Raw genomic sequence first — 12,220 nt, 5'->3', positions numbered from 1 at the left:
GCCGAAACGATAATTACTCCCAGTGAGGTCTAAAGCACTGTTCAGGGGGTGCTGTGAACTTATCATTAAACCCAGCTGTGACCTCACTGAACGTTTCCCTTTGTGTCTCACAACACAAGAGGGCAGTCACAGCCTGCCCTCTAAAGACAACTCTCTTCCTCCACACAAAACTACAAGCACCTAATAACACACACACCCTTCACTCAAAAATTTTAAAATCATGGCGACTCCTACACCAGCCTCGGAGTCCCCATCTGGGGAGGGGACCATGAATGTCCCCAGGTCGGACTGCCTTTCCGTCGACGACCCTAAGTGTCTTGACATCCCCCTCAACTTTTTCTTCATTAATTTCTGCAACATTCGCGGTCTAAGATCTAATTTTCAATCTGTAGAACACCACCTCTCCTCTTCTAAACCTCATCTTCTTTTCCTCACTGAAACTCAGGTGTCTGAGGCAACTGACAGTAGCCCCTTTTCTGTTCCCTCCTATTTTCTCTATTCTCATTTTCGATCCAAAGCTGGATGCTGCGTTTATGTGCGCAATGACTTAACCTGCTCTCGTGCCCACGCTCTTGAATCTTCCGAGTTTTCCACCATCTGGCTACGACTACAGAGTCATTCTCATACTAAATTTATCTGTGTTGTATACCTCTCTTCTAACTCCTCTGACTATAAGAAATTCTTTGACTACTTAACTTCCAAAGTGGAGCACATTCTGACCCTCTTCCCTTTTGCAGAGATCTCCATTCTTGGAGACTTCAATGTTCACCACCAGCTTTGGCTTTCCTCTCCCTTCACTGACCATCCTGGTGAACTAGCCTACAACTTTGCTATCCTCCATGACCTAGAGCAATTGGTGCAACACCCTACTCGTATTCCTGACCGTCTTGGAGATACGCCCAACATTCTTGACCATTTCCTGACCTCTAATCCTTCTGCTTATGCTGTCACCCTTTCTTCTCCGTTGGGCTCCTCCGATCACAATCTCATATCTTTATCTTGTCCTATCTCTCCATTCCCTCCTCAGGATCCCCCTAAGCGAAGGTGCCTCTGGCGTTTTGCCTCTGCTAGTTGGGGGGACCTGAGGAGGTATTTTGCTGATTTTCCTTGGAATGACTACTGCTTCCGTGTCAGAGACCCATCTTTGTGTGCTGAGCGCATAACAGAGGTGATAGTGTCTGGCATGGAGGCGTACATTCCTCACTCTTTTTCTCGTCCTAAACTTTCTAAACCTTGGTTTAACACAGCTTGTTCTCGTGCTATACATGATAGAGAGGTGGCCCACAAAAGGTACTTAAGCCTTCCATCACCAGAATCTCATGCACTTTATATTTCTGCCCGGAACCATGCCAAGTCTGTTCTCCAACTAGCCAAAAACTCCTTCATTAACAGAAAATGTCAAAACCTTTCAAGATCTAACTCCCCTCGTGATTTCTGGCATCTAGCCAAAAATATCTCCAATAACTTTGCTTCTTCTTCTTTCCCTCCTCTACTTCAACCAGATGGCACCACTGCTATCACATCTATTTCTAAAGCTGAACTCTTTGCTCAAACCTTTGCTAAAAACTCTACCTTGGACGATTCTGGGCTTGTTCTTCCCTCTCCTCCACCCTCTGACTACTTCATGCCACGTATTAAAATTCTTCGTAATGATGTTTTCCATGTCCTCGCTGGTCTAAACCCTCGGAAGGCTTATGGACCTGATGGGGTCCCTCATATTGTTCTCCGAAACTGTGCCTCCGTGCTTGCACCTTGCCTAGTCAAACTCTTTCAGCTCTGTCTGTCAACATCTACCTTTCCTTCTTGCTGGAAGTTTGCCTACATTCAACCTGTTCCTAAAAAGGGTGACCGCTGTAATCCCTCAAACTACCGTCCTATTGCTTTAATTTCCTGCTTATCTAAAGTTTTTGAATCTATCCTCAACAGGAAGATTCTTAAACATCTTTCACTTCACAACCTTCTATCTGATCGCCAGTATGGGTTCCGTCAAGGCCGCTCTACTGGTGATCTTCTGGCTTTCCTTACTGAGTCTTGGTCATCCTCTTTTAGAGACTTTGGTGAAACTTTTGCTGTTGCCTTGGACATATCAAAAGCCTTTGATAGAGTCTGGCACAAAGCTTTGATTTCCAAACTACCCTCCTACGGTTTCTATCCTTCTCTCTGTAACTTCATCTCAAGTTTCCTTTCTGACCGTTCTATTGCTGCTGTGGTAGACGGTCACTGTTCTTCTCCTAAATCTATTAACAGTGGTGTTCCTCAGGGTTCTGTCCTGTCACCCACTCTCTTCTTATTATTCATTAATGATCTTCTAACCAAACTTCTTGTCCTATCCACTCCTATGCTGATGATACCACCCTGCACTTTTCCACGTCTTTTCATAGACGTCCAACCCTTCAGGAGGTAAACATATCACGCAGGGAAGCCACAGAACGCCTGACTTCTGATCTTTCTAAAATTTCTGATTGGGGCAGAGCAAACTTGGTATTGTTCAATGCCTCAAAAACTCAATTCCTCCATCTATCAACTCGACACAATCTTCCAGACACTATCCCCTCTTCTTCAATGACACTCAACTGTCCCCCTCTTCTACACTGAACATCCTCGGTCTGTCCTTTACTTATAATCTGAACTGGAAACTTCACATCTCATCTCTAGCTAAAACAGCTTCTATGAAGTTAGGTGTTCTGAGACGTCTCCGCCAGTTTTTCTCACCCCCCCCAGCTGCTAACTCTGTACAAGGGCCTTATCCGTCCATGTATGGAGTATGCTTCACATGTCTGGGTGGGTTCCACTCATACTGCTCTTCTAGACAGGGTGGAATGAAAAGCTTTTCGTCTCATGAACTCCTCTCCTCTAACTGACTGTCTTCAACCCCTCTCTCACCGCCGCAGTGTTGCATATCTAGCTGTCTTCTACCGCTATTTTCATGCCAACTGCTCTTCTGATCTTGCTAACTGCATGCTTCCCCTCCTTCCGCGGCCTCGCTGCACAAGACTTTCTTCTTTCTCTCACCCCTATTCTGTCCACCTCTCTAACGCAAGAGTTAACCAGTATTCTCAATCATTCATCCCTTTCTCTGGTAAACTCTGGAACTCCCTACCTTCTTCTGTATTTCCATCTTCCTATGACTTGAATTCCTTCAAGAGGGAGGTTTCAAGACACTTATCCACCAATTTTTGACCACTGCTTTGACCCTTTTATGGGACTGGCATTTCAGTGGGCATTTTTTTTTTTTATTAGATTTTTGTTGCCCTTGGCCAGTATCCTTCCTACATAAAAAAAAAAAAAAAAAAAGTATTAACGTGGTTGAGTGGAGCAAGAAATATGGTGAGACCAGCGTTTACCAGGCAGTACTAGTGTGATATTATTTTGTGTCTGGCGTGGGGTTATCTTTTGTCTGTACTGCATAATACATCCCACTGTCATCCTAGTTCCTCCAGGCTAATATTGTATTTTGTGTTATCTTCTGATATGCATTTGTATTACTTTATGTTTTTTTTTTTTTTTATGTAATCAGATGTGTACCGGACTGAATTATAGCTCTAGGCCTTGGCAACTATCCATAATATAGTTTCGCTTCAATATATATATATATATATATATATATATATATATATATATATATATATATATATATATATATATATATATATATATATATATATATATATATATATATATATATATATATATATATATATATATATTATATTGTTATGACCCAAAATACCAGCCCCTCAAAAGTCTGCCACTCGCTCTTGGATCAGCTACACCAGTAGCTTAGTGCAGGAGAAAAACCGAGAAGTCCAGGTCACTTGTAGGTACGGACAGGTAGCTATCCAGGCAGTAGAGTATAGAGTATCCGGTCGGGTACCCGGGGACAAACCTTAGAATGAGATTGTTGGGTATTTTTAACGGGCATTTTTCATAATAATATAAGTAAGGCAAGCACTCAGGTCTAGAGTACAGATATGCGTACCGGTATGCAATCATTACTTAAATATGGTGATAACAAAAGAAATAATTATAGTATAAGGCAAGCAATCATGTTTAAGTTACAGATATGCTTACCTGTGTGCGACTATTAATGGAATATGGTGATAATGATTGAAATATATCGCTGACAGCCATTGTCCAATAACAGTGAGTCAGAGACGTCCTGAAGGAATGTATCATACGTTAATTGTTTGATGAATAGTGACGTCACAGCCAAGGGTATATAATAACGGTGCACAAGCAAGCCTAACTCAGTTGCCGTCCAGAGAACTTACAGCGGTGGAGTCCGTGACACTCTTCATTATCGTTATATGCTAATAAAACCGTTTAAAGTAACGATTGGTTTTTATTTTGCAGAATAAACTATAATTCTTCCCTTACAAAATTTGAGTTTTGTCATATATTGATCCACACACTTTTATAGGGAAGGTACAGCAGGTATACACTTGCTTAATTAATCCCTATTTTGCGGTACGTAATTGTCTTAAACTCTCCATAATGGCATCGAAGTGAGGGAGAAAAGCAGCAGTGTGGAATTGTTGTTTCCATGATTTTTTTTTTTTTTGTAATTCATTTATATGCATTTATAATGTAAGTGCATAAGGCAAACCATATATTTATGAGCATATATAACATGACTGATAACTTCCAGCAGTCCATGCGAGACGTCGTCAATTCTGTTGTAACCCAAGATAAGGTATTATTAAAGAATCACGAAATATTCACTTCTACTTTCGTGACGTATCTCATTCAGTAGAGCTCTTCGTACTGAGTATTTAGAGTCCCATAAATATGTGTCGGAAATTAATATCAACGCCATCAGTGATTTCTGAAAACATGTTATCGTAAGCAACTGGTCAAAACTGGACAGCGAGGCTCCCCTCCTGCTTTGGCTACGGTAGCTTAGCTTTGGTTAGGTTAGGTTAGCTTTGGTTTGGTTATTTTAGGACTGGTTTGATAATGGTAGGTTATGGTATCAACCACATTTTTTTTTTTTTATGGAAGGGTCACTGGGCAAGGGATAGAGTTTTTCGTATTGAACCCCATATACAAGTCACAAATTAATACTAACGCCGTCAGTGATCATTTTTTTCACTTTATTAGCTTTCTTTCGGACATGTTATCTTGAGCAACTAGTCAAAACTGAACAGAGAGGCATCCCTCCTTCTTTTGTTAAGGTAGGTTAGCCTAAGTCAGGTATGGTTAGCTTTGATTTGGTTATTTTAGGACTGGTTTGGATGTGTTAGGTTATGTTAGCAGCACCATTTTATTTTTTTTTTTTTATGTAGGAAGGACACTGGCCAAAGGAAATAAAAAAAGAAAAAAAAACAGAAGTGCCAGTCTCAAAAAGAGACGAGAATCATCAAATAATGAAGGATAATTGTCTTGAAACCTCCCTCTTGAAAGAGTTCAAGTCATAAGAAAGAGGTGAACATAATAGGGATGAGAGAAAGAAGAGTATGAGCAGCGAGGCCACGGGAGAAGGGAAGTCATGCAGTTAGCAAGATCAGAAGAGCAGTTATCTTGAAAATAGCGGTAGAAGACAGCAAGAGATGCAACAATGCGGTGACTAAAAAGAAGCTGAAGAAAGTCAGCTATAGGAGATGAGTTGAAAAAAACGAAAAGCTTTTGATCCCACCTGTCTAAAATAGCGGCATGAGTTGAACCCCCTCATACATGTGAAGCATACTCCATACATGGACGGATAAGGCCTCTGTAGAAAGTTCATAGAAGCTTCATAGGAGCTGTTTTATCTAGAGATGAGATGAGAAATTTCAAATTTAGTTATAAGTAAAGGACAGACCGATGATGATCAGAGTAGAAAAGAAGACTGTTGAGTGTTGTCTTGAAGGTTGTGTCAAGTTGGTAGATGGAGCAAATGAGTTTTTGAGGCTATGAACAATATCAAGTTTGCTCTGACCCAGTAAGAAATTTTAGAGAGATAAGAAGTCAGGCATTCTGTGGTTTCCCAACATAAACTGTTTACTTCCTGAGGAGTTGGACGTCTACGAAAAGACATGGAATAGTGCACGGTGGTATCATCAGCGTAGGAGTGAATAGTTTAGTTTAGAAGATCAGTGATGAATAATATGAAGAGAGTGGGTGACAGGAGGGAACCCTGAGGAACACCACTATTAATAAATTTAGATGAAGAACAGTGACCGTCTACTTACAGCAGCAATAGAAGGGTCAGAAAGGAAACTTGAGATGAAGTTACAGAGAGAAGGATAGAAGCCGTAGGAGGGTAGTTCGGAAATTAAAGTTTTGTGCCAGACTCTAACATGAACTTTAGTTATGTCTAAGAAAACAACAAAAGTTTCACCAAAATCCCCCTTTAGAAAAGGATGACCATGACTCAGTAAGGAAATCCAGATTACCAGTAGAGCGGCCTGGACGGAAACCATACTGGCCATCAGATAGAAGGTTGTGAAGTGATAGATTTTTAAGAATCTTTCTGTTGAAGATAGATTAAAAAAACTTTAGAGAGGTAGGAGATTAAAGCAATAGGACGGTAGTTTAAAGAATTAGAACAGCCACCCTCTTGAGGAACAGGTTGAATGCAGGCAAACTTCCAGCAAAAAGGAATGGTAGATGTTCATTGACAGAGTTGAGAGAGTTTAACTAGGCAAGGTGCAAGCACGGAGGCACAGTTCCGTAGAACAATAGGAGGGGCCATATCAAGTCCATAAGCTTTCCAAGGGTTAAGGCCAGCGAGGGCATGGGGGAACATCAATGCGAAGGATCTTAATGGGTAGCATGCAGTAGTTGAAGGATGGAGGAGAGGGAGGAACAAGCAGAGTTTTTAGCAATGGTTTGAGTGAAAACTTCAGCTTTAGAAATAGATAAGAAGGCAGTGATGCTATCAGGTCAAAATAAAGGAGGAAAAGATGATGAAGCAAAGTTATTGGAGATGTTTTTGGCTAGGTGGCAGAAATCTCGAGTGAAGTTAGATCTTGAAAAAAATAAAATAATATATATATATATATATATATATATATATATATATATATATATATATATATATATATATATATATATATATATATATATATATATATATATATATATATATATATATATATATATATATATATATATATATATATATATTAATGAAGGAGTTCCTGGCTACTTGGAGAACGGATTTGGCATGACTCCTCGCAAAAATATAAAGCGCAAGAGATTCAGGTGATGGAAGGCTGAACAAGCTTTTGAGGGCCACCTACCTGTCATGTATAGCACGAGAACAAGCAAAATTTTAAAGGTTTCGGGCGAAAAAAAAAAGTGAGGAATGTACGCCTCTGTGCCAGACACTATCACCTCTTCTATACTCTCAGCACACATAGACGGGTCTCTGACACGGCAGTAATCATTCCAAGGAAAATCAGAATAATACATCAGGTTCCTTTAATTAGCAGAACCAAAACACCAGAGGCACCTCCGATTAGGGGAATCCTGAGGAGGGACTGGAGCGATAGGACAAGGTACAGATATGAGGTTGTGATCGGAGGAGTCCAACGGACAGCATATGCAGAAGGATTCAAAGTTAAGGAGAGATAAAAAATAAAATGGCCGTATCTCCAAGACGGTCAGAGTAAGGTATTGCACCAGTTGTCTAGGTCATGGAGGATAGCAAAGTTAAAGGTTACCAGAATGGTAAATGAAGAAAGAGGATGGCCAAAGCTGGTGGTGAACACTGAAATTTCCAAGAATGGGGATCTCCGCAAATGGAAAGACAATTAGAATGTTGCACTTTGTAGGCTGAGCAGTGGAAAAAATTTCTTTTAATCAGAGGAGTTAGGTGAGAAGTATACAGCACAGATAGATTTAGTTTGAAAGTGACTTCATAGTCGTAGCTAGATGGTGGAAAAATCGGAAGATTCAAGAGCGTGGGCATGAGAGCAGGTTAAGTCGTTGCGCACATAAATGCAACATCCAGCTTTGTACTGAAAATGAGGATAGAAAAAATAGTACGGAACAGAAAAGGGGTTACTGTCTGTTGCCTCAGACACCTGAATTATTATAGGAGAGGTGGTGTTAAACAGATTAAAAATTGGCTCTAAGGCCGCGAATGTTGCAGAAGTTAATGAAGAAAAAAGTTGGAGGGGGTTGTCGATACCAGAAGAACAGTCCGACCTGGGGACATTGGTCCCCTCCCCTAATGTGGCTAGTTTTAGAATCGCCATAATGAATGTATAGTTTTGAGTGAAGGGTGTGTGTGTAATTAGGTGCATCTATTTTTTTGTGAAGGAAAAGCGTTCTCCTTAGAGGGCAGGCTGTAACTGTTCCCTTGTGTTTTGAGACACAAAGGGAAACGTTCAGTGAGGTCACAACTGAGTTATTAATAAATTCACAACACCTCCTGATCCAGTGCTTCATACCTCACTGGGAGTAATAATAATTTTGGCATTGTTGTTATTACTTTCATTACTGATGTTGGTGTTATTCTCATGTTGTTGTTATTGTTGTTGTTAATATTGTCATCATTATTCTTATGGTTGTCACTACTAGTGATGGTGGTGGTGTTGTTATTGTTCTTGTTGTTGTCACTATTACAGTTATTATGCACGTGGTGTGGATCCTCTTCAAACAACTCGAAGGTGATGCAACTCAGAGGACTGCTTTTATTTTCTTTAATTTTTAACTAGGATGATAAAATTTTGCTTTTTGTTCAGTATTTAGTTTTGTAATCATTCTTTTATCCTCTCTCTCTCTCTCTCTCTCTCTCTCTCTCTCTCTCTCTCTCTCTCTCATACATTATAATTATATTCATACATATACATTACAGTTACGATTATATTTACGTTTAAACTGAAACCGTGAAGGTCCTTAGTTTTCTCAGGGAAAAGCGGTATGGTGAAATTTGGCGTAGTCTTTGGCTGTTTCGTAACAAGGTCATATTTTGTCTTGATGATTAGGTCAGTCGAGTACTTCGTCTTCGGAGAGACTGGTGTTCGCCAGGTGAACACGTGGGAAAGGTTATCATTATGGTATAGAAGATTCATTAAAAGTATGAAGTTTCCAGATTGGTCCTGTGAATAAAAAAAAATAAAAAAGGAAAAGAAAAAGTTAAAATAATGTGATCTGTATTTCTTCAAAGTATTAAAAAAAAAAAAAAAGTCGCAAAATTCTACGTATGACATTGTTCTTGCCACTAAGACGGCATCTCGATAAAGATCATCGGGGAAACTCTAACGGCCATTTAATTAAACATTCGGAAAGTCAGAAAGGAAACTTGACATTAAGTTACAGAGAGAAGGATAGAAGCTATGGAAACACAGCACAGCACAACACAACACAACACAACACAACACAGTACAGCACAGTACAACACAGCACAACACAGCGCAAGCGACGAACCTGAACGATTCCTAGGATGTGTTCAGTCTTGCGGCCTTTCTTAGTGCTAGTGAGGGCGTCGATGTGAGATGTGCTGAGGCCGACTATTATCATTCTGTGGATAAGATGAACTTTTTCTTACTTAAAGACAACAAACAACATTATGTCCCTGAAAGTTTCTTTCATTTTTCGTTTTATAGTGAGAAGATATATTCTCTCATTAGCTACATTTTCACAGTATTACAAAATCAAAAGTGCTTTAGACGCAACATTATATGGTGCCATATTTGGAGATTTAACAGAACATATCGTTATATCTAAGTAAGTTCTAGAGCACACATCTACATAGTATTCATACGAGTATATTTTGTATCACACCCATGTCTCTATCATTATTGCTGAGTTCTAAACGCCTGGATTGGTAGTACATTTTTTTTTCTTTTACCTGGTGGGATTAATTCATATATTCATATTGTATAACTGAAAAAAAAATACATCATAAGTTTGACGATAATTGTGTATAGATATATAGACATAGCTACTGATATTATTAAGTTTGAAAGAAAGTGGAAAATAAAATAAAGTACTTATGTTGTATACATTTAACAGTAGTTACAATTATGATATTTTGGAAATAAAAAAAGAAAATATCCTAATTGCATGGGTTATCTCACAATTTGAACAATTACGATTACTTAGCAAATCGTTGCCCCTTTACAAGCCTCCTAAGTTTCAACATTAGAAATCCTATTAAAAAAAAAATATATATATATATATATATATATATATATATATATATATATATATATATATATATATATATATATATATATATATATATATATATATATATATATATATATATATATATATATATATATATATATATATATATATATGCGGGTGTGTGAGTGTGTGTGTATGGCTGTATCTCTAGTCTTCATCCACCAATTCTCGCTTCGTTTCTTCTTATTTCATGTCAATGACATTTACGAAAAAAGTAACGCAAAATAGTAGGAGATTATGTAAGCAAAACTTATCGGGCGGGTACCCACACTCGAATGCTGGCAGTACCAGCAAGTCTGGGAAGTTGAATTTATCGGTGTTATCTATTGAAATTAATTAATCTGAAAGATTCTCAGGCGCCTCTTGCACGATAAATATTGCATAATGTTACTGAGAGTGTAGCGATAGTATTGAAGAGTTACACAATATATTAACATAATAAAAAGTATATTTTATTGCAAAATATAAGTATATTGCGTAATATGAAGGTAACTTTAAGTGTGTTTTCTGCCTTCATACGTAGGTACAGTATCCATGGTTCGCAAGAGAGATGATCGACTATTTCTACAGCAATGCACACAGTGCATACAACTATGGCAGGTAAAAAAAAAAAAAAAGAAAAAGAAATACGGTGACAGACAAAAGAATGACAGTTCATAAATTATGAAGTCTTGGTGTGAAAGGATAATGAAAAATGCCCAGAGACTACAAGAGATGATGCAACTTGAAAAAAAATAAATAAATAAATAAAATAAATAAATTTAATCACAACAAATTGTAAAAGAGGAATGTTGTCTGTCGGTGACAGACAACAGAACTCCGAAGGTTCCCTTTCCTGCTCCTTACCGCGGCCATGCCTTTGCAGCCTCTCGCCTACTCTCATCATCGCCCACCCTCGCATCAAATTGTGGCATAATCCTCTATTATCCGACTTAAACATTACAAAACTGAAATACCAAAAAATGGTAATTCAAGCCATTAAGCACTGCAATGAACACGTTTAACACGAAAGACAGCCATAATACGGGTAAGGACTTAACAATACTTGGACAGACTTTCTTCTTTCTCTCACCCATATTCTGTCCACCTTTCTAACGCAAGAGTTAACCAGTATTCTCAATCATTCACCCCTTTCTCTGGTAAACTCTGGAACTCCCTGCCTGCTTCTGTATTTCCACATTCCTATGATATGAATTCCTTCAAGAGGGAGGTTTCAAGACACTTATCCACCAATTTTTCACCACTGCTTTGACCCTTTTATAGGACTGGCATTTCAGTGAGCATATTTTTATATTGGATTTTTGTTGCCCTTGGCCAGTGTCCTTCCTACATAAAAAAAAAAAAAAGAATACATAATAACTCTCATTACTTTTCATGTTCCACAAGATGGTTGGGTATCACCATTTCTTTCTTGTGACAAATATTCGTCCGGCCATGATTGTGGTTTCCGGTGCCTTTCACTCCACGGTATCTTTAAAGTTGCCACCGTCATCCTTGAAACATGGTATCCCAACCCGTGCACCACCTATTGTTCCCCAGCATCGCGTCCTTGACCAGTATTGCCATTCCTCTGTCGCGTCCAGTTCTTGAAATATTCCGATAGACACTGAATTCAAGTACTCGAAGGTTGAAGTATTTTCTTGCTCCCGGTATCCATACGATATCAAAGCCAAGTACAAAGTTGAGTATACTCTGTTCCATAAGTTTATCCTTTGGGTCAGTTATGTTTGAGAAGCGCAGCTTCAATTCAGTCCTTGTTGGGAACGAGAGAGAGAGAGAGAGAGAGAGAGAGAGAGAGAGAGAGAGAGAAACGGAGCAAACCTATCAAAAATGACGCCATCTCTCGTCAGCACTTTTTTTTTTTTTCAGTCATATATAATGTTCACTCCCACGTTTTCTGCTCTTTCTCTCGCTTTTCTTGCTCTCTTTTACGTAGGCGGGAAGTTAGTTTCTGAATCGCGGAGTGGACGTTCTTCTTGATATACACCCGTGCCATTTGTCCATCAGCATTTTTTTTATTTCTTCGCTGAATTGAGAATGTATTCTCTCTGGTTTTCGTTCTCAACAGTGATGTGCTCATCTTCCTTTCTTTTTGTTG

General features: G+C 38.9%; 1 long non-coding RNA gene across 1 annotated transcript in view; it reads right to left on the bottom strand.

Moving 5' to 3' along the window:
• Nucleotides 1-12,220, bottom strand: part of LOC135092787 (uncharacterized) — a 33,959-nt gene that overhangs the window by 424 nt on the left and 21,315 nt on the right. Inside the window, exons 2-3 of the long non-coding RNA XR_010263070.1 lie at nucleotides 9,358-9,451; nucleotides 8,802-9,029 (exon numbers count right to left, since the gene is read on the bottom strand). This is a non-coding gene — a long non-coding RNA (uncharacterized LOC135092787). The remainder of the gene's footprint in view (nucleotides 1-8,801; nucleotides 9,030-9,357; nucleotides 9,452-12,220) is intronic.

The sequence above is a fragment of the Scylla paramamosain genome, chromosome 41 (genome assembly GCF_035594125.1).
Source record: "Scylla paramamosain isolate STU-SP2022 chromosome 41, ASM3559412v1, whole genome shotgun sequence".
Classification (NCBI taxonomy): domain Eukaryota; kingdom Metazoa; phylum Arthropoda; class Malacostraca; order Decapoda; family Portunidae; genus Scylla; species Scylla paramamosain.
This window is presented reverse-complemented; position numbering and strand designations above follow the sequence as displayed.